Below are 15,552 nucleotides of genomic sequence, written 5' to 3' on the forward strand. Positions count from 1 at the left end.
ACCTCATTTTAGGCAAGTTCGCACGGGCCCCGCAGGGATTCGCAGCTCGACTTACCCTACGTCGCGAGACATGCATATGATAATTATGTGCGCATATTATAATAGGTGCGATCATACCAGCACTAATGCACCGGATCCCATCAGAACTCCGCAGTTAAGCGTGCTTGGGCGAGAGTAGTACTAGGATGGGTGATCTCCTGGGAAGTCCTCGTGTTGCACCTCTTTTTTTTTTTTTTTTTTTTTTTTTTTTTTTTTTTACGTCGTGCTTACCCTCGTTCTTTAAACGGCGCTATCTTGAATAGTTTAGCTAAAGCGAGTCTCAATGACCTCATTTTAGGCAAGCTCGCACGGGCCCCGCAGGGATTTGCAGATCGACTTACCCTACGTCGCAAGACACGCATATGATAATTATGTGCGCATATTATAATAGGTGCGATCATACCAGCACTAATGCACCGGATCCCATCAGAACTCCGCAGTTAAGCGTGCTTGGGCGGGAGTATACTAGGATGGGTGACCTCCTGGGAAGTCCTCGTGTTGCACCTCTTTTTTTTTTTTTTTTTTTTTTTTACGTCGTGCTTACCCTCGTTCTTTAAACGGCGCTATCTTACACAGTTTAGTTAAAGCGAGTCTCAATGACCTGATTTTAGGCAAGCTCCCACGGGCCCCGCAGGGATTTGCAACTCGACTTACCCTACGTCGCGAGACATGCATATGATAATTATGTGCGCATATTTTAATAGGTGCGATCATACCAGCACTAATGCACCGGATCCCATCAGAACTCCGTAGTTAAGCGTGCTTGGGCGAGAGTAGTACTAGGATGGGTGACCTCCTGGGAAGTCCTCGTGTTGCACCTCTTTTTTTTTTTTTTTTTTTTTTTTTTTTTTACGTCGTGCCTACCCTCGTTCTTTAAACGGCGCTATCTTGAATAGTTTAGCTAAAGCGAGTCTCAATGACCTCATTTTAGGCAAGCTCGCACGGGCCCCGCAGGGATTCGCAGCTCGACTTACCCTACGTCGCAAGACATGCATATGATAATTATGTGCGCATATTATAATAGGTGCGATCATACCAGCACTAATGCACCGGATCCCATCAGAACTCCGCAGTTAAGCGTGCTTGGGCGAGAGTAGTACTAGGATGGGTGATCTCCTGGGAAGTCCTCGTGTTGCACCTCTTTTTTTTTTTTTTTTTTTTTTTTTTTTTTTTTTTTTTTTTTTTTTTTTACGTCGTGCTTACCCTCGTTCTTTAAACGGCGCTATCTTGAATAGTTTAGCTAAAGCGAGTCTCAATGACCTCATTTTAGGCAAGCTCGCACGGGCCCCGCAGGGATTTGCAGCTCGACTTACCCTACGTCGCAAGACACGGATATGATACTTATGTGCGCATATTATAATAGGTGCGATCATACCAGCACTAATGCACCGGATCCCATCAGAGCTCCGCAGTTAAGCGTGCTTGGGCGGGAGTAGTACTAGGATGGGTGACCTCCTGGGAAGTCCTCGTGTTGCACCTCTTTTTTTTTTTTTTTTTTTTTTTACGTCGTGCTTACCCTCGTTCTTTAAACGGCGCTATCTTACACAGTTTAGTTAAAGCGAGTCTCAATGACCTGATTTTAGGCAAGCTCCCACGGGCCCCGCAGGGATTTGCAACTCGACTTACCCTACGTCGCGAGACATGCATATGATAATTATGTGCGCATATTTTAATAGGTGCGATCATACCAGCACTAATGCACCGGATCCCATCAGAACTCCGTAGTTAAGCGTGCTTGGGCGAGAGTAGTACTAGGATGGGTGACCTCCTGGGAAGTCCTCGTGTTGCACCTCTTTTTTTTTTTTTTTTTTTACGTCGTGCCTACCCTCGTTCTTTAAACGGCGCTATCTTGAATAGTTTAGCTAAAGCGAGTCTCAATGACCTCATTTTAGGCAAGCTCGCACGGGCCCCGCAGGGATTCGCAGCTCGACTTACCCTACGTCGCAAGACATGCATATGATAATTATGTGCGCATATTATAATAGGTGCGATCATACCAGCACTAATGCACCGGATCCCATCAGAACTCCGCAGTTAAGCGTGCTTGGGCGAGAGTAGTACTAGGATGGGTGACCTCCTGGGAAGTCCTCGTGTTGCACCTCTTTTTTTTTTTTTTTTTTTTTTTTACGTCGTGCTTACCCTCGTTCTTTAAACGGCGCTATCTTACACAGTTTAGTTAAAGCGAGTCTCAATGACCTGATTTTAGGCAAGCTCCCACGGGCCCCGCAGGGATTTGCAACTCGACTTACCCTACGTCGCGAGACATGCATATGATAATTATGTGCGCATATTTTAATAGGTGCGATCATACCAGCACTAATGCACCGGATCCCATCAGAACTCCGTAGTTAAGCGTGCTTGGGCGAGAGTAGTACTAGGATGGGTGACCTCCTGGGAAGTCCTCGTGTTGCACCTCTTTTTTTTTTTTTTTTTTTTTTTTTTTTTTACGTCGTGCCTACCCTCGTTCTTTAAACGGCGCTATCTTGAATAGTTTAGCTAAAGCGAGTCTCAATGACCTCATTTTAGGCAAGCTCGCACGGGCCCCGCAGGGATTCGCAGCTCGACTTACCCTACGTCGCAAGACATGCATATGATAATTATGTGCGCATATTATAATAGGTGCGATCATACCAGCACTAATGCACCGGATCCCATCAGAACTCCGCAGTTAAGCGTGCTTGGGCGAGAGTAGTACTAGGATGGGTGATCTCCTGGGAAGTCCTCGTGTTGCACCTCTTTTTTTTTTTTTTTTTTTTTTTTTTTTTTTTTTTTTTACGTCGTGCTTACCCTCGTTCTTTAAACGGCGCTATCTTGAATAGTTTAGCTAAAGCGAGTCTCAATGACCTCATTTTAGGCAAGCTCGCACGGGCCCCGCAGGGATTTGCAGCTCGACTTACCCTACGTCGCAAGACACGGATATGATACTTATGTGCGCAAATTATAATAGGTGCGATCATACCAGCACTAATGCACCGGATCCCATCAGAACTCCGCAGTTAAGCGTGCTTGGGCGGGAGTAGTACTAGGATGGGTGACCTCCTGGGAAGTCCTCGTGTTGCACCTCTTTTTTTTTTTTTTTTTTTTTTTACGTCGTGCTTACCCTCGTTCTTTAAACGGCGCTATCTTACACAGTTTAGTTAAAGCGAGTCTCAATGACCTGATTTTAGGCAAGCTCCCACGGGCCCCGCAGGGATTTGCAACTCGACTTACCCTACGTCGCGAGACATGCATATGATAATTATGTGCGCATATTTTAATAGGTGCGATCATACCAGCACTAATGCACCGGATCCCATCAGAACTCCGTAGTTAAGCGTGCTTGGGCGAGAGTAGTACTAGGATGGGTGACCTCCTGGGAAGTCCTCGTGTTGCACCTCTTTTTTTTTTTTTTTTTTTTACGTCGTGCCTACCCTCGTTCTTTAAACGGCGCTATCTTGAATAGTTTAGCTAAAGCGAGTCTCAATGACCTCATTTTAGGCAAGCTCGCACGGGCCCCGCAGGGATTCGCAGCTCGACTTACCCTACGTCGCAAGACATGCATATGATAATTATGTGCGCATATTATAATAGGTGCGATCATACCAGCACTAATGCACCGGATCCCATCAGAACTCCGCAGTTAAGCGTGCTTGGGCGAGAGTAGTACTAGGATGGGTGATCTCCTGGGAAGTCCTCGTGTTGCACCTCTTTTTTTTTTACGTCGTGCTTACCCTCGTTCTTTAAACGGCGCTATCTTGCACAGTTTAGTTAAAGCGAGTCTCAATGACCTGATTTTAGGCAAGCTCCCACGGGCCCCGCAGGGATTTGCAACTCGACTTACCCTACGTCGCGAGACATGCATATGATAATTATGTGCGCATATTTTAATAGGTGCGATCATACCAGCACTAATGCACCGGATCCCATCAGAACTCCGTAGTTAAGCGTGCTTGGGCGAGAGTAGTACTAGGATGGGTGACCTCCTGGGAAGTCCTCGTGTTGCACCTCTTTTTTTTTTTTTTTTTTTTTTTTTTTTTTTTTTTTTTTTTTACGTCGTGCCTACCCTCGTTCTTTAAACGGCGCTATCTTGAATAGTTTAGCTAAAGCGAGTCTCAATGACCTCATTTTAGGCAAGCTCGCACGGGCCCCGCAGGGATTCGCAGCTCGACTTACCCTACGTCGCAAGACATGCATATGATAATTATGTGCGCATATTATAATAGGTGCGATCATACCAGCACTAATGCACCGGATCCCATCAGAACTCCGCAGCTAAGCGTGCTTGGGCGGGAGTAGTACTAGGATGGGTGACCTCCTGGGAAGTCCTCGTGTTGCACCTCTTTTTTTTTTTTTTTTTTTTTTTACGTCGTGCTTACCCTCGTTCTTTAAACGGCGCTATCTTACACAGTTTAGTTAAAGCGAGTCTCAATGACCTGATTTTAGGCAAGCTCCCACGGGCCCCGCAGGGATTTGCAACTCGACTTACCCTACGTCGCGAGACATGCATATGATAATTATGTGCGCATATTTTAATAGGTGCGATCATACCAGCACTAATGCACCGGATCCCATCAGAACTCCGTAGTTAAGCGTGCTTGGGCGAGAGTAGTACTAGGATGGGTGACCTCCTGGGAAGTCCTCGTGTTGCACCTCTTTTTTTTTTTTTTTTTTTTTTTTTTTTTTTTTTTTTTTTTTTTTTTTTTTTTTTTTACGTCGTGCCTACCCTCGTTCTTTAAACGGCGCTATCTTGAATAGTTTAGCTAAAGCGAGTCTCAATGACCTCATTTTAGGCAAGCTCGCACGGGCCCCGCAGGGATTCGCAGCTCGACTTACCCTACGTCGCAAGACATGCATATGATAATTATGTGCGCATATTATAATAGGTGCGATCATACCAGCACTAATGCACCGGATCCCATCAGAACTCCGCAGTTAAGCGTGCTTGGGCGGAAGTAGTACTAGGATGGGTGACCTCCTGGGAAGTCCTCGTGTTGCACCTCTTTTTTTTTTTTTTTTTTTTTTTACGTCGTGCTTACCCTCGTTCTTTAAACGGCGCTATCTTACACAGTTTAGTTAAAGCGAGTCTCAATGACCTGATTTTAGGCAAGCTCCCACGGGCCCCGCAGGGATTTGCAACTCGACTTACCCTACGTCGCGAGACATGCATATGATAATTATGTGCGCATATTTTAATAGGTGCGATCATACCAGCACTAATGCACCGGATCCCATCAGAACTCCGTAGTTAAGCGTGCTTGGGCGAGAGTAGTACTAGGATGGGTGACCTCCTGGGAAGTCCTCGTGTTGCACCTCTTTTTTTTTTTTTTTTTTTTTTTTTTTTTTTTTTTTTTTTTTTTTTTTACGTCGTGCCTACCCTCGTTCTTTAAACGGCGCTATCTTGAATAGTTTAGCTAAAGCGAGTCTCAATGACCTCATTTTAGGCAAGCTCGCACGGGCCCCGCAGGGATTCGCAGCTCGACTTACCCTACGTCGCAAGACATGCATATGATAATTATGTGCGCATATTATAATAGGTGTGATCATACCAGCACTAATGCACCGGATCCCATCAGAACTCCGCAGTTAAGCGTGCTTGGGCGGAAGTAGTACTAGGATGGGTGACCTCCTGGGAAGTCCTCGTGTTGCACCTCTTTTTTTTTTTTTTTTTTTTTTTTTTTTTTTTTTTTTTTTTTTTTTTTTTTTTTTTTACGTCGTGCCTACCCTCGTTCTTTAAACGGCGCTATCTTGAATAGTTTAGCTAAAGCGAGTCTCAATGACCTCATTTTAGGCAAGCTCGCACGGGCCCCGCAGGGATTCGCAGCTCGACTTACCCTACGTCGCAAGACATGCATATGATAATTATGTGCGCATATTATAATAGGTGCGATCATACCAGCACTAATGCACCGGATCCCATCAGAACTCCGCAGTTAAGCGTGCTTGGGCGGAAGTAGTACTAGGATGGGTGACCTCCTGGGAAGTCCTCGTGTTGCACCTCTTTTTTTTTTTTTTTTTTTTTTTACGTCGTGCTTACCCTCGTTCTTTAAACGGCGCTATCTTACACAGTTTAGTTAAAGCGAGTCTCAATGACCTGATTTTAGGCAAGCTCCCACGGGCCCCGCAGGGATTTGCAACTCGACTTACCCTACGTCGCGAGACATGCATATGATAATTATGTGCGCATATTTTAATAGGTGCGATCATACCAGCACTAATGCACCGGATCCCATCAGAACTCCGTAGTTAAGCGTGCTTGGGCGAGAGTAGTACTAGGATGGGTGACCTCCTGGGAAGTCCTCGTGTTGCACCTCTTTTTTTTTTTTTTTTTTTTTTTTTTTTTTTTTTTTTTTTTTTTTTTTACGTCGTGCCTACCCTCGTTCTTTAAACGGCGCTATCTTGAATAGTTTAGCTAAAGCGAGTCTCAATGACCTCATTTTAGGCAAGCTCGCACGGGCCCCGCAGGGATTCGCAGCTCGACTTACCCTACGTCGCAAGACATGCATATGATAATTATGTGCGCATATTATAATAGGTGCGATCATACCAGCACTAATGCACCGGATCCCATCAGAACTCCGCAGTTAAGCGTGCTTGGGCGGAAGTAGTACTAGGATGGGTGACCTCCTGGGAAGTCCTCGTGTTGCACCTCTTTTTTTTTTTTTTTTTTTTTTACGTCGTGCTTACCCTCGTTCTTTAAACGGCGCTATCTTACACAGTTTAGTTAAAGCGAGTCTCAATGACCTGATTTTAGGCAAGCTCCCACGGGCCCCGCAGGGATTTGCAACTCGACTTACCCTACGTCGCGAGACATGCATATGATAATTATGTGCGCATATTTTAATAGGTGCGATCATACCAGCACTAATGCACCGGATCCCATCAGAACTCCGTAGTTAAGCGTGCTTGGGCGAGAGTAGTACTAGGATGGGTGACCTCCTGGGAAGTCCTCGTGTTGCACCTCTTTTTTTTTTTTTTTTTTTTTTTTTTTACGTCGTGCCTACCCTCGTTCTTTAAACGGCGCTATCTTGAATAGTTTAGCTAAAGCGAGTCTCAATGACCTCATTTTAGGCAAGCTCGCACGGGCCCCGCAGGGATTCGCAGCTCGACTTACCCTACGTCGCAAGACATGCATATGATAATTATGTGCGCATATTATAATAGGTGCGATCATACCAGCACTAATGCACCGGATCCCATCAGAACTCCGCAGTTAAGCGTGCTTGGGCGAGAGTAGTACTAGGATGGGTGATCTCCTGGGAAGTCCTCGTGTTGCCCCTCTTTTTTTTTTTTTTTTTTTTTTTTTTTTTTTTTTTTTACGTCGTGCTTACCCTCGTTCTTTAAACGGCGCTATCTTGAATAGTTTAGCTAAAGCGAGTCTCAATGACCTCATTTTAGGCAAGCTCGCACGGGCCCCGCAGGGATTTGCAGCTCGACTTACCCTACGTCGCAAGACACGGATATGATACTTATGTGCGCATATTATAATAGGTGCGATCATACCAGCACTAATGCACCGGATCCCATCAGAACTCCGCAGTTAAGCGTGCTTGGGCGGGAGTAGTACTAGGATGGGTGACCTCCTGGGAAGTCCTCGTGTTGCACCTCTTTTTTTTTTTTTTTTTTTTTTTACGTCGTGCTTACCCTCGTTCTTTAAACGGCGCTATCTTACACAGTTTAGTTAAAGCGAGTCTCAATGACCTGATTTTAGGCAAGCTCCCACGGGCCCCGCAGGGATTTGCAACTCGACTTACCCTACGTCGCGAGACATGCATATGATAATTATGTGCGCATATTTTAATAGGTGCGATCATACCAGCACTAATGCACCGGATCCCATCAGAACTCCGTAGTTAAGCGTGCTTGGGCGAGAGTAGTACTAGGATGGGTGACCTCCTGGGAAGTCCTCGTGTTGCACCTCTTTTTTTTTTTTTTTTTTTACGTCGTGCCTACCCTCGTTCTTTAAACGGCGCTATCTTGAATAGTTTAGCTAAAGCGAGTCTCAATGACCTCATTTTAGGCAAGCTCGCACGGGCCCCGCAGGGATTCGCAGCTCGACTTACCCTACGTCGCAAGACATGCATATGATAATTATGTGCGCATATTATAATAGGTGCGATCATACCAGCACTAATGCACCGGATCCCATCAGAACTCCGCAGTTAAGCGTGCTTGGGCGAGAGTAGTACTAGGATGGGTGATCTCCTGGGAAGTCCTCGTGTTGCACCTCTTTTTTTTTTACGTCGTGCTTACCCTCGTTCTTTAAACGGCGCTATCTTGCACAGTTTAGTTAAAGCGAGTCTCAATGACCTGATTTTAGGCAAGCTCCCACGGGCCCCGCAGGGATTTGCAACTCGACTTACCCTACGTCGCGAGACATGCATATGATAATTATGTGCGCATATTTTAATAGGTGCGATCATACCAGCACTAATGCACCGGATCCCATCAGAACTCCGTAGTTAAGCGTGCTTGGGCGAGAGTAGTACTAGGATGGGTGACCTCCTGGGAAGTCCTCGTGTTGCACCTCTTTTTTTTTTTTTTTTTTTTTTTTTTTTTTTTTTTTTTTTTTTTTTTTTTTACGTCGTGCCTACCCTCGTTCTTTAAACGGCGCTATCTTGAATAGTTTAGCTAAAGCGAGTCTCAATGACCTCATTTTAGGCAAGCTCGCACGGGCCCCGCAGGGATTCGCAGCTCGACTTACCCTACGTCGCAAGACATGCATATGATAATTATGTGCGCATATTATAATAGGTGCGATCATACCAGCACTAATGCACCGGATCCCATTAGAACTCCACAGTTAAGCGTGCTTGGGCGGGAGTAGTACTAGGATGGGTGACCTCCTGGGAAGTCCTCGTGTTGCACCTCTTTTTTTTTTTTTTTTTTTTTTTTACGTCGTGCTTACCCTCGTTCTTTAAACGGCGCTATCTTACACAGTTTAGTTAAAGCGAGTCTCAATGACCTGATTTTAGGCAAGCTCCCACGGGCCCCGCAGGGATTTGCAACTCGACTTACCCTACGTCGCGAGACATGCATATGATAATTATGTGCGCATATTTTAATAGGTGCGATCATACCAGCACTAATGCACCGGATCCCATCAGAACTCCGTAGTTAAGCGTGCTTGGGCGAGAGTAGTACTAGGATGGGTGACCTCCTGGGAAGTCCTCGTGTTGCACCTCTTTTTTTTTTTTTTTTTTTTTTTTTTTTTTTTTTTTTTTTTTTTTTTTTTTTTTTTTACGTCGTGCCTACCCTCGTTCTTTAAACGGCGCTATCTTGAATAGTTTAGCTAAAGCGAGTCTCAATGACCTCATTTTAGGCAAGCTCGCACGGGCCCCGCAGGGATTCGCAGCTCGACTTACCCTACGTCGCAAGACATGCATATGATAATTATGTGCGCATATTATAATAGGTGCGATCATACCAGCACTAATGCACCGGATCCCATCAGAACTCCGCAGTTAAGCGTGCTTGGGCGGAAGTAGTACTAGGATGGGTGACCTCCTGGGAAGTCCTCGTGTTGCACCTCTTTTTTTTTTTTTTTTTTTTTTTACGTCGTGCTTACCCTCGTTCTTTAAACGGCGCTATCTTACACAGTTTAGTTAAAGCGAGTCTCAATGACCTGATTTTAGGCAAGCTCCCACGGGCCCCGCAGGGATTTGCAACTCGACTTACCCTACGTCGCGAGACATGCATATGATAATTATGTGCGCATATTTTAATAGGTGCGATCATACCAGCACTAATGCACCGGATCCCATCAGAACTCCGTAGTTAAGCGTGCTTGGGCGAGAGTAGTACTAGGATGGGTGACCTCCTGGGAAGTCCTCGTGTTGCACCTCTTTTTTTTTTTTTTTTTTTTTTTTTTTTTTTTTTTTTTTTTTTTTTTTTTTTTTTTTTTACGTCGTGCCTACCCTCGTTCTTTAAACGGCGCTATCTTGAATAGTTTAGCTAAAGCGAGTCTCAATGACCTCATTTTAGGCAAGCTCGCACGGGCCCCGCAGGGATTCGCAGCTCGACTTACCCTACGTCGCAAGACATGCATATGATAATTATGTGCGCATATTATAATAGGTGCGATCATACCAGCACTAATGCACCGGATCCCATCAGAACTCCGCAGTTAAGCGTGCTTGGGCGGAAGTAGTACTAGGATGGGTGACCTCCTGGGAAGTCCTCGTGTTGCACCTCTTTTTTTTTTTTTTTTTTTTTTTACGTCGTGCTTACCCTCGTTCTTTAAACGGCGCTATCTTACACAGTTTAGTTAAAGCGAGTCTCAATGACCTGATTTTAGGCAAGCTCCCACGGGCCCCGCAGGGATTTGCAACTCGACTTACCCTACGTCGCGAGACATGCATATGATAATTATGTGCGCATATTTTAATAGGTGCGATCATACCAGCACTAATGCACCGGATCCCATCAGAACTCCGTAGTTAAGCGTGCTTGGGCGAGAGTAGTACTAGGATGGGTGACCTCCTGGGAAGTCCTCGTGTTGCACCTCTTTTTTTTTTTTTTTTTTTTTTTTTTTTTTTTTTTTTTTTTTTTTTTTTTTTTTTACGTCGTGCCTACCCTCGTTCTTTAAACGGCGCTATCTTGAATAGTTTAGCTAAAGCGAGTCTCAATGGCCTCATTTTAGGCAAGCTCGCACGGGCCCCGCAGGGATTCGCAGCTCGACTTACACTACGTCGCAAGACATGCATATGATAATTATGTGCGCATATTATAATAGGTGCGATCATACCAGCACTAATGCACCGGATCCCATCAGAACTCCGCAGTTAAGCGTGCTTGGGCGAGAGTAGTACTGGGAAGTCCTCGTGTTGCACCTCTTTTTTTTTTTTTTTTTTTTTTTTTTTTTTTACGTCGTGCTTACCCTCGTTCTTTAAACGGCGCTATCTTGAATAGTTCAGCTAAAGCGAGTCTCAATGACCTCATTTTAGGAAAGCTCGCACGGGCCCCGCAGGGATTTGCAGCTCGACTTACCCTACGTCGCAAGACACGCATATGATAATTATGTGCGCATATTATAATAGGTGCGATCCTACCAGCACTAATGCACCGGATCCCATCAGAACTCCGCAGTTAAGCGTGCTTGGGCGGGAGTAGTACTAGGATGGGTGACCTCCTGGGAAGTCCTCGTGTTGCACCTCTTTTTTTTTTTTTTTTTTTTTTACGTCGTGCTTACCCTCGTTCTTTAAACGGCGCTATCTTACACAGTTTAGTTAAAGCGAGTCTCAATGACCTGATTTTAGGCAAGCTCCCACGGGCCCCGCAGGGATTTGCAACTCGACTTACCCTACGTCGCGAGACATGCATATGATAATTATGTGCGCATATTTTAATAGGTGCGATCATACCAGCACTAATGCACCGGATCCCATCAGAACTCCGTAGTTAAGCGTGCTTGGGCGAGAGTAGTACTAGGATGGGTGACCTCCTGGGAAGTCCTCGTGTTGCACCTCTTTTTTTTTTTTTTTTTTTTTTTTTTTTTTTTTTTTTTTTTTTTACGTCGTGCCTACCCTCGTTCTTTAAACGGCGCTATCTTGAATAGTTTAGCTAAAGCGAGTCTCAATGACCTCATTTTAGGCAAGCTCGCACGGGCCCCGCAGGGATTCGCAGCTCGACTTACCCTACGTCGCAAGACATGCATATGATAATTATGTGCGCATATTATAATAGGTGCGATCATACCAGCACTAATGCACCGGATCCCATCAGAACTCCGCAGTTAAGCGTGCTTGGGCGGAAGTAGTACTAGGATGGGTGACCTCCTGGGAAGTCCTCGTGTTGCACCTCTTTTTTTTTTTTTTTTTTTTTTACGTCGTGCTTACCCTCGTTCTTTAAACGGCGCTATCTTACACAGTTTAGTTAAAGCGAGTCTCAATGACCTGATTTTAGGCAAGCTCCCACGGGCCCCGCAGGGATTTGCAACTCGACTTACCCTACGTCGCGAGACATGCATATGATAATTATGTGCGCATATTTTAATAGGTGCGATCATACCAGCACTAATGCACCGGATCCCATCAGAACTCCGTAGTTAAGCGTGCTTGGGCGAGAGTAGTACTAGGATGGGTGACCTCCTGGGAAGTCCTCGTGTTGCACCTCTTTTTTTTTTTTTTTTTTTTTTTTTTTTTTTTTTTTTTTTTTTTTTTTTTTTTTTTTTACGTCGTGCCTACCCTCGTTCTTTAAACGGCGCTATCTTGAATAGTTTAGCTAAAGCGAGTCTCAATGACCTCATTTTAGGCAAGCTCGCACGGGCCCCGCAGGGATTCGCAGCTCGACTTACCCTACGTCGCAAGACATGCATATGATAATTATGTGCGCATATTATAATAGGTGCGATCATACCAGCACTAATGCACCGGATCCCATCAGAACTCCGCAGTTAAGCGTGCTTGGGCGAGAGTAGTACTGGGAAGTCCTCGTGTTGCACCTCTTTTTTTTTTTTTTTTTTTTTTTTTTTTTTTTTTTTTTTTTTTTTTTTTTTTTTTTTTTTACGTCGTGCTTACCCTCGTTCTTTAAACGGCGCTATCTTGAATAGTTCAGCTAAAGCGAGTCTCAATGACCTCATTTTAGGAAAGCTCGCACGGGCCCCGCAGGGATTTGCAGCTCGACTTACCCTACGTCGCAAGACACGCATATGATAATTATGTGCGCATATTATAATAGGTGCGATCCTACCAGCACTAATGCACCGGATCCCATCAGAACTCCGCAGTTAAGCGTGCTTGGGCGGGAGTAGTACTAGGATGGGTGACCTCCTGGGAAGTCCTCGTGTTGCACCTCTTTTTTTTTTTTTTTTTTTTTACGTCGTGCTTACCCTCGTTCTTTAAACGGCGCTATCTTACACAGTTTAGTTAAAGCGAGTCTCAATGACCTGATTTTAGGCAAGCTCCCACGGGCCCCGCAGGGATTTGCAACTCGACTTACCCTACGTCGCGAGACATGCATATGATAATTATGTGCGCATATTTTAATAGGTGCGATCATACCAGCACTAATGCACCGGATCCCATCAGAACTCCGTAGTTAAGCGTGCTTGGGCGAGAGTAGTACTAGGATGGGTGACCTCCTGGGAAGTCCTCGTGTTGCACCTCTTTTTTTTTTTTTTTTTTTTTTTTTTTTTTTTACGTCGTGCCTACCCTCGTTCTTTAAACGGCGCTATCTTGAATAGTTTAGCTAAAGCGAGTCTCAATGACCTCATTTTAGGCAAGCTCGCACGGGCCCCGCAGGGATTCGCAGCTCGACTTACCCTACGTCGCAAGACATGCATATGATAATTATGTGCGCATATTATAATAGGTGCGATCATACCAGCACTAATGCACCGGATCCCATCAGAACTCCGCAGTTAAGCGTGCTTGGGCGAGAGTAGTACTAGGATGGGTGATCTCCTGGGAAGTCCTCGTGTTGCACCTCTTTTTTTTTTACGTCGTGCTTACCCTCGTTCTTTAAACGGCGCTATCTTGCACAGTTTAGTTAAAGCGAGTCTCAATGACCTGATTTTAGGCAAGCTCCCACGGGCCCCGCAGGGATTTGCAACTCGACTTACCCTACGTCGCGAGACATGCATATGATAATTATGTGCGCATATTTTAATAGGTGCGATCATACCAGCACTAATGCACCGGATCCCATCAGAACTCCGTAGTTAAGCGTGCTTGGGCGAGAGTAGTACTAGGATTGGTGACCTCCTGGGAAGTCCTCGTGTTGCACCTCTTTTTTTTTTTTTTTTTTTTTTTTTTTTTTTTTTTTTTTTTTTTTTTTTTTTTTTTTTACGTCGTGCCTACCCTCGTTCTTTAAACGGCGCTATCTTGAATAGTTTAGCTAAAGCGAGTCTCAATGACCTCATTTTAGGCAAGCTCGCACGGGCCCCGCAGGGATTCGCAGCTCGACTTACCCTACGTCGCAAGACATGCATATGATAATTATGTGCGCATATTATAATAGGTGCGATCATACCAGCACTAATGCACCGGATCCCATCAGAACTCCGCAGTTAAGCGTGCTTGGGCGAGAGTAGTACTAGGATGGGTGATCTCCTGGGAAGTCCTCGTGTTGCACCTCTTTTTTTTTTACGTCGTGCTTACCCTCGTTCTTTAAACGGCGCTATCTTGCACAGTTTAGCTAAAGCGAGCTCGTGTTGCACCTTTTTTTTTTTTTTTTTTTTTTTTTTTTTTTTTTTTTTTTACGTCGTGCTTACCCTCGTTCTTTAAACGGCGCTATCTTGAATAGTTTAGCTAAAGCGAGTCTCAATGACCTCATTTTAGGCAAGTTCGCACGGGCCCCGCAGGGTTTCGCAACTCGACTTACCCTACGTCGCGAGACATGCATATGATAATTATGTGCGCATATTTTAATAGGTGCGATCATACCAGCACTAATGCACCGGATCCCATCAGAACTCCGCAGTTAAGCGTGCTTGGGCGAGAGTAGTACTAGGATGGGTGACCTCCTGGGAAGTCCTCGTGTTGCACCTCTTTTTTTTTTTTTTTTTTTTTACGTCGTGCCTACCCTCGTTCTTTAAACGGCACTATCTTGAATAGTTTAGCTAAAGCGAGTCTCAATGACCTCATTTTAGGCAAGCTCGCACGGGCCCCGCAGGGATTCGCAGCTCGACTTACCCTACGTCGCAAGACATGCATATGATAATTATGTGCGCATATTATAATAGGTGCGATCATACCAGCACTAATGCACCGGATCCCATCAGAACTCCGCGGTTAAGCGTGCTTGGGCGAGAGTAGTACTAGGATGGGTGACCTCCTGGGAAGTCCTCGTGTTGCACCTCTTTTTTTTTTTTTTTTTTTATACGTCGTGCTTACCCTCGTTCTTTAAACGGCGCTATCTTGAATAGTTTAGCTAAAGCGAGTCTCAATGACCTCATTTTAGGCAAGTTCGCACGGGCCCCGCAGGGATTCGCAGCTCGACTTACCCTACGTCGCGAGACATGCATATGATAATTATGTGCGCATATTATAATAGGTGCGATCATACCAGCACTAATGCACCGGATCCCATCAGAACTCCGCAGTTAAGCGTGCTTGGGCGAGAGTAGTACTAGGATGGGTGACCTCCTGGGAAGTCCTCGTGTTCCACCTCTTTTTTTTTTTTTTTTTTTTTTTCTTTTTACGTCGTGCTTACCCTCGTTCTTTAAACGGCGCTATCTTGCACAGTTTAGTTAAAGCGAGTCTCAATGACCTGATTTAGGCAAGCTCGCACGGGCCCCGCAGGGATTTGCAACTCGACTTACCCTACGTCGCGAGACATGCATATGATAATTATGTGCGCATATTTTAATAGGTGCGATCATACCAACACTAATTCACCGGATCCCATCAGAACTCCGCAGTTAAGCGTGCTTGGGCGAGAGTAGTACTTGGATGGGTGACCTCCTGGGAAGTCCTCGTGTTCCACCTCTTTTTTTTTTTTTTTTTTTTTTTTTTTTTACGTCGTGCTTACCCTCGTTCTTTAAACGGCGCTATCTTGCACAGTTTAGTTAAAGCGAGTCTCAATGACCTGATTTAG

At 45.1% G+C, this 15,552-nt stretch overlaps 46 non-coding genes and 2 pseudogenes across 46 annotated transcripts; all 48 read left to right on the forward strand.

Annotated features, from left to right (window-relative positions):
• Nucleotides 1-103: 103 nt before the first annotated feature.
• On the forward strand, nucleotides 104-222 carry LOC148558838 (5S ribosomal RNA). The gene has a single exon (XR_015889509.1). It is a non-coding gene; the product is annotated as a 5S ribosomal RNA (ribosomal RNA).
• A 206-nt stretch (nucleotides 223-428) lies between these two features.
• On the forward strand, nucleotides 429-546 carry LOC148558839 (5S ribosomal RNA). The gene has a single exon (XR_015890756.1). It is a non-coding gene; the product is annotated as a 5S ribosomal RNA (ribosomal RNA).
• Nucleotides 547-741: 195 nt separating this feature from the next.
• Nucleotides 742-860, forward strand: LOC148558840 (5S ribosomal RNA). The gene has a single exon (XR_015888632.1). It is a non-coding gene; the product is annotated as a 5S ribosomal RNA (ribosomal RNA).
• Nucleotides 861-1,061: 201 nt separating this feature from the next.
• On the forward strand, nucleotides 1,062-1,180 carry LOC148558841 (5S ribosomal RNA). The gene has a single exon (XR_015889510.1). It is a non-coding gene; the product is annotated as a 5S ribosomal RNA (ribosomal RNA).
• Nucleotides 1,181-1,400: 220 nt separating this feature from the next.
• LOC148558842 (5S ribosomal RNA) lies at nucleotides 1,401-1,519 on the forward strand. Its single transcript, XR_015889299.1, has one exon. It is a non-coding gene; the product is annotated as a 5S ribosomal RNA (ribosomal RNA).
• A 194-nt stretch (nucleotides 1,520-1,713) lies between these two features.
• On the forward strand, nucleotides 1,714-1,832 carry LOC148558843 (5S ribosomal RNA). Its single transcript, XR_015888633.1, has one exon. It is a non-coding gene; the product is annotated as a 5S ribosomal RNA (ribosomal RNA).
• A 190-nt stretch (nucleotides 1,833-2,022) lies between these two features.
• Nucleotides 2,023-2,141, forward strand: LOC148558844 (5S ribosomal RNA). The gene has a single exon (XR_015886300.1). It is a non-coding gene; the product is annotated as a 5S ribosomal RNA (ribosomal RNA).
• Nucleotides 2,142-2,336: 195 nt separating this feature from the next.
• Nucleotides 2,337-2,455, forward strand: LOC148558845 (5S ribosomal RNA). Its single transcript, XR_015888634.1, has one exon. It is a non-coding gene; the product is annotated as a 5S ribosomal RNA (ribosomal RNA).
• A 201-nt stretch (nucleotides 2,456-2,656) lies between these two features.
• Nucleotides 2,657-2,775, forward strand: LOC148558846 (5S ribosomal RNA). Its single transcript, XR_015889511.1, has one exon. It is a non-coding gene; the product is annotated as a 5S ribosomal RNA (ribosomal RNA).
• Nucleotides 2,776-2,984: 209 nt separating this feature from the next.
• LOC148558847 (5S ribosomal RNA) lies at nucleotides 2,985-3,103 on the forward strand. The gene has a single exon (XR_015889518.1). It is a non-coding gene; the product is annotated as a 5S ribosomal RNA (ribosomal RNA).
• Nucleotides 3,104-3,297: 194 nt separating this feature from the next.
• Nucleotides 3,298-3,416, forward strand: LOC148558848 (5S ribosomal RNA). The gene has a single exon (XR_015888635.1). It is a non-coding gene; the product is annotated as a 5S ribosomal RNA (ribosomal RNA).
• A 191-nt stretch (nucleotides 3,417-3,607) lies between these two features.
• On the forward strand, nucleotides 3,608-3,726 carry LOC148558849 (5S ribosomal RNA). The gene has a single exon (XR_015889512.1). It is a non-coding gene; the product is annotated as a 5S ribosomal RNA (ribosomal RNA).
• A 181-nt stretch (nucleotides 3,727-3,907) lies between these two features.
• On the forward strand, nucleotides 3,908-4,026 carry LOC148558850 (5S ribosomal RNA). The gene has a single exon (XR_015888636.1). It is a non-coding gene; the product is annotated as a 5S ribosomal RNA (ribosomal RNA).
• A 213-nt stretch (nucleotides 4,027-4,239) lies between these two features.
• Nucleotides 4,240-4,358, forward strand: LOC148558851 (5S ribosomal RNA). The gene has a single exon (XR_015889618.1). It is a non-coding gene; the product is annotated as a 5S ribosomal RNA (ribosomal RNA).
• Nucleotides 4,359-4,552: 194 nt separating this feature from the next.
• On the forward strand, nucleotides 4,553-4,671 carry LOC148558852 (5S ribosomal RNA). The gene has a single exon (XR_015888637.1). It is a non-coding gene; the product is annotated as a 5S ribosomal RNA (ribosomal RNA).
• Nucleotides 4,672-4,899: 228 nt separating this feature from the next.
• LOC148558853 (5S ribosomal RNA) lies at nucleotides 4,900-5,018 on the forward strand. Its single transcript, XR_015889864.1, has one exon. It is a non-coding gene; the product is annotated as a 5S ribosomal RNA (ribosomal RNA).
• A 194-nt stretch (nucleotides 5,019-5,212) lies between these two features.
• LOC148558854 (5S ribosomal RNA) lies at nucleotides 5,213-5,331 on the forward strand. The gene has a single exon (XR_015888638.1). It is a non-coding gene; the product is annotated as a 5S ribosomal RNA (ribosomal RNA).
• A 219-nt stretch (nucleotides 5,332-5,550) lies between these two features.
• On the forward strand, nucleotides 5,551-5,669 carry LOC148558855 (5S ribosomal RNA). The gene has a single exon (XR_015890336.1). It is a non-coding gene; the product is annotated as a 5S ribosomal RNA (ribosomal RNA).
• A 228-nt stretch (nucleotides 5,670-5,897) lies between these two features.
• LOC148558856 (5S ribosomal RNA) lies at nucleotides 5,898-6,016 on the forward strand. The gene has a single exon (XR_015889865.1). It is a non-coding gene; the product is annotated as a 5S ribosomal RNA (ribosomal RNA).
• Nucleotides 6,017-6,210: 194 nt separating this feature from the next.
• LOC148558857 (5S ribosomal RNA) lies at nucleotides 6,211-6,329 on the forward strand. The gene has a single exon (XR_015888639.1). It is a non-coding gene; the product is annotated as a 5S ribosomal RNA (ribosomal RNA).
• A 219-nt stretch (nucleotides 6,330-6,548) lies between these two features.
• LOC148558858 (5S ribosomal RNA) lies at nucleotides 6,549-6,667 on the forward strand. The gene has a single exon (XR_015889866.1). It is a non-coding gene; the product is annotated as a 5S ribosomal RNA (ribosomal RNA).
• Nucleotides 6,668-6,860: 193 nt separating this feature from the next.
• Nucleotides 6,861-6,979, forward strand: LOC148558859 (5S ribosomal RNA). Its single transcript, XR_015888641.1, has one exon. It is a non-coding gene; the product is annotated as a 5S ribosomal RNA (ribosomal RNA).
• A 198-nt stretch (nucleotides 6,980-7,177) lies between these two features.
• On the forward strand, nucleotides 7,178-7,296 carry LOC148558860 (5S ribosomal RNA). Its single transcript, XR_015890617.1, has one exon. It is a non-coding gene; the product is annotated as a 5S ribosomal RNA (ribosomal RNA).
• A 208-nt stretch (nucleotides 7,297-7,504) lies between these two features.
• LOC148558861 (5S ribosomal RNA) lies at nucleotides 7,505-7,623 on the forward strand. Its single transcript, XR_015889529.1, has one exon. It is a non-coding gene; the product is annotated as a 5S ribosomal RNA (ribosomal RNA).
• Nucleotides 7,624-7,817: 194 nt separating this feature from the next.
• Nucleotides 7,818-7,936, forward strand: LOC148558862 (5S ribosomal RNA). The gene has a single exon (XR_015888642.1). It is a non-coding gene; the product is annotated as a 5S ribosomal RNA (ribosomal RNA).
• A 190-nt stretch (nucleotides 7,937-8,126) lies between these two features.
• Nucleotides 8,127-8,245, forward strand: LOC148558863 (5S ribosomal RNA). Its single transcript, XR_015889513.1, has one exon. It is a non-coding gene; the product is annotated as a 5S ribosomal RNA (ribosomal RNA).
• A 181-nt stretch (nucleotides 8,246-8,426) lies between these two features.
• LOC148558864 (5S ribosomal RNA) lies at nucleotides 8,427-8,545 on the forward strand. Its single transcript, XR_015888643.1, has one exon. It is a non-coding gene; the product is annotated as a 5S ribosomal RNA (ribosomal RNA).
• A 222-nt stretch (nucleotides 8,546-8,767) lies between these two features.
• LOC148558865 (5S ribosomal RNA) lies at nucleotides 8,768-8,886 on the forward strand. The gene has a single exon (XR_015890060.1). It is a non-coding gene; the product is annotated as a 5S ribosomal RNA (ribosomal RNA).
• A 195-nt stretch (nucleotides 8,887-9,081) lies between these two features.
• On the forward strand, nucleotides 9,082-9,200 carry LOC148558866 (5S ribosomal RNA). Its single transcript, XR_015888644.1, has one exon. It is a non-coding gene; the product is annotated as a 5S ribosomal RNA (ribosomal RNA).
• A 228-nt stretch (nucleotides 9,201-9,428) lies between these two features.
• On the forward strand, nucleotides 9,429-9,547 carry LOC148558867 (5S ribosomal RNA). Its single transcript, XR_015889867.1, has one exon. It is a non-coding gene; the product is annotated as a 5S ribosomal RNA (ribosomal RNA).
• A 194-nt stretch (nucleotides 9,548-9,741) lies between these two features.
• Nucleotides 9,742-9,860, forward strand: LOC148558868 (5S ribosomal RNA). Its single transcript, XR_015888645.1, has one exon. It is a non-coding gene; the product is annotated as a 5S ribosomal RNA (ribosomal RNA).
• Nucleotides 9,861-10,090: 230 nt separating this feature from the next.
• On the forward strand, nucleotides 10,091-10,209 carry LOC148558869 (5S ribosomal RNA). Its single transcript, XR_015889868.1, has one exon. It is a non-coding gene; the product is annotated as a 5S ribosomal RNA (ribosomal RNA).
• A 194-nt stretch (nucleotides 10,210-10,403) lies between these two features.
• LOC148558870 (5S ribosomal RNA) lies at nucleotides 10,404-10,522 on the forward strand. Its single transcript, XR_015888646.1, has one exon. It is a non-coding gene; the product is annotated as a 5S ribosomal RNA (ribosomal RNA).
• Nucleotides 10,523-10,748: 226 nt separating this feature from the next.
• Nucleotides 10,749-10,850, forward strand: LOC148558871 (5S ribosomal RNA; annotated as a pseudogene).
• Nucleotides 10,851-11,052: 202 nt separating this feature from the next.
• On the forward strand, nucleotides 11,053-11,171 carry LOC148558872 (5S ribosomal RNA). Its single transcript, XR_015889733.1, has one exon. It is a non-coding gene; the product is annotated as a 5S ribosomal RNA (ribosomal RNA).
• Nucleotides 11,172-11,364: 193 nt separating this feature from the next.
• Nucleotides 11,365-11,483, forward strand: LOC148558873 (5S ribosomal RNA). The gene has a single exon (XR_015888647.1). It is a non-coding gene; the product is annotated as a 5S ribosomal RNA (ribosomal RNA).
• Nucleotides 11,484-11,698: 215 nt separating this feature from the next.
• Nucleotides 11,699-11,817, forward strand: LOC148558874 (5S ribosomal RNA). Its single transcript, XR_015889869.1, has one exon. It is a non-coding gene; the product is annotated as a 5S ribosomal RNA (ribosomal RNA).
• Nucleotides 11,818-12,010: 193 nt separating this feature from the next.
• LOC148558875 (5S ribosomal RNA) lies at nucleotides 12,011-12,129 on the forward strand. Its single transcript, XR_015888648.1, has one exon. It is a non-coding gene; the product is annotated as a 5S ribosomal RNA (ribosomal RNA).
• A 229-nt stretch (nucleotides 12,130-12,358) lies between these two features.
• Nucleotides 12,359-12,460, forward strand: LOC148558876 (5S ribosomal RNA; annotated as a pseudogene).
• A 231-nt stretch (nucleotides 12,461-12,691) lies between these two features.
• LOC148558877 (5S ribosomal RNA) lies at nucleotides 12,692-12,810 on the forward strand. The gene has a single exon (XR_015889734.1). It is a non-coding gene; the product is annotated as a 5S ribosomal RNA (ribosomal RNA).
• A 192-nt stretch (nucleotides 12,811-13,002) lies between these two features.
• On the forward strand, nucleotides 13,003-13,121 carry LOC148558878 (5S ribosomal RNA). The gene has a single exon (XR_015888649.1). It is a non-coding gene; the product is annotated as a 5S ribosomal RNA (ribosomal RNA).
• Nucleotides 13,122-13,324: 203 nt separating this feature from the next.
• On the forward strand, nucleotides 13,325-13,443 carry LOC148558879 (5S ribosomal RNA). Its single transcript, XR_015889514.1, has one exon. It is a non-coding gene; the product is annotated as a 5S ribosomal RNA (ribosomal RNA).
• Nucleotides 13,444-13,624: 181 nt separating this feature from the next.
• On the forward strand, nucleotides 13,625-13,743 carry LOC148558880 (5S ribosomal RNA). Its single transcript, XR_015890560.1, has one exon. It is a non-coding gene; the product is annotated as a 5S ribosomal RNA (ribosomal RNA).
• Nucleotides 13,744-13,972: 229 nt separating this feature from the next.
• On the forward strand, nucleotides 13,973-14,091 carry LOC148558881 (5S ribosomal RNA). The gene has a single exon (XR_015889515.1). It is a non-coding gene; the product is annotated as a 5S ribosomal RNA (ribosomal RNA).
• Nucleotides 14,092-14,385: 294 nt separating this feature from the next.
• Nucleotides 14,386-14,504, forward strand: LOC148558882 (5S ribosomal RNA). Its single transcript, XR_015886301.1, has one exon. It is a non-coding gene; the product is annotated as a 5S ribosomal RNA (ribosomal RNA).
• A 192-nt stretch (nucleotides 14,505-14,696) lies between these two features.
• On the forward strand, nucleotides 14,697-14,815 carry LOC148558883 (5S ribosomal RNA). The gene has a single exon (XR_015889712.1). It is a non-coding gene; the product is annotated as a 5S ribosomal RNA (ribosomal RNA).
• A 192-nt stretch (nucleotides 14,816-15,007) lies between these two features.
• Nucleotides 15,008-15,126, forward strand: LOC148558884 (5S ribosomal RNA). Its single transcript, XR_015890622.1, has one exon. It is a non-coding gene; the product is annotated as a 5S ribosomal RNA (ribosomal RNA).
• A 199-nt stretch (nucleotides 15,127-15,325) lies between these two features.
• LOC148558885 (5S ribosomal RNA) lies at nucleotides 15,326-15,444 on the forward strand. The gene has a single exon (XR_015891711.1). It is a non-coding gene; the product is annotated as a 5S ribosomal RNA (ribosomal RNA).
• Nucleotides 15,445-15,552: the final 108 nt, after the last annotated feature.

The sequence above is a fragment of the Arachis ipaensis genome, chromosome B6 (genome assembly GCF_059453495.1).
Source record: "Arachis ipaensis isolate K30076 ecotype BB chromosome B6, ASM5945349v1, whole genome shotgun sequence".
Lineage (NCBI taxonomy): Eukaryota > Viridiplantae > Streptophyta > Magnoliopsida > Fabales > Fabaceae > Arachis > Arachis ipaensis.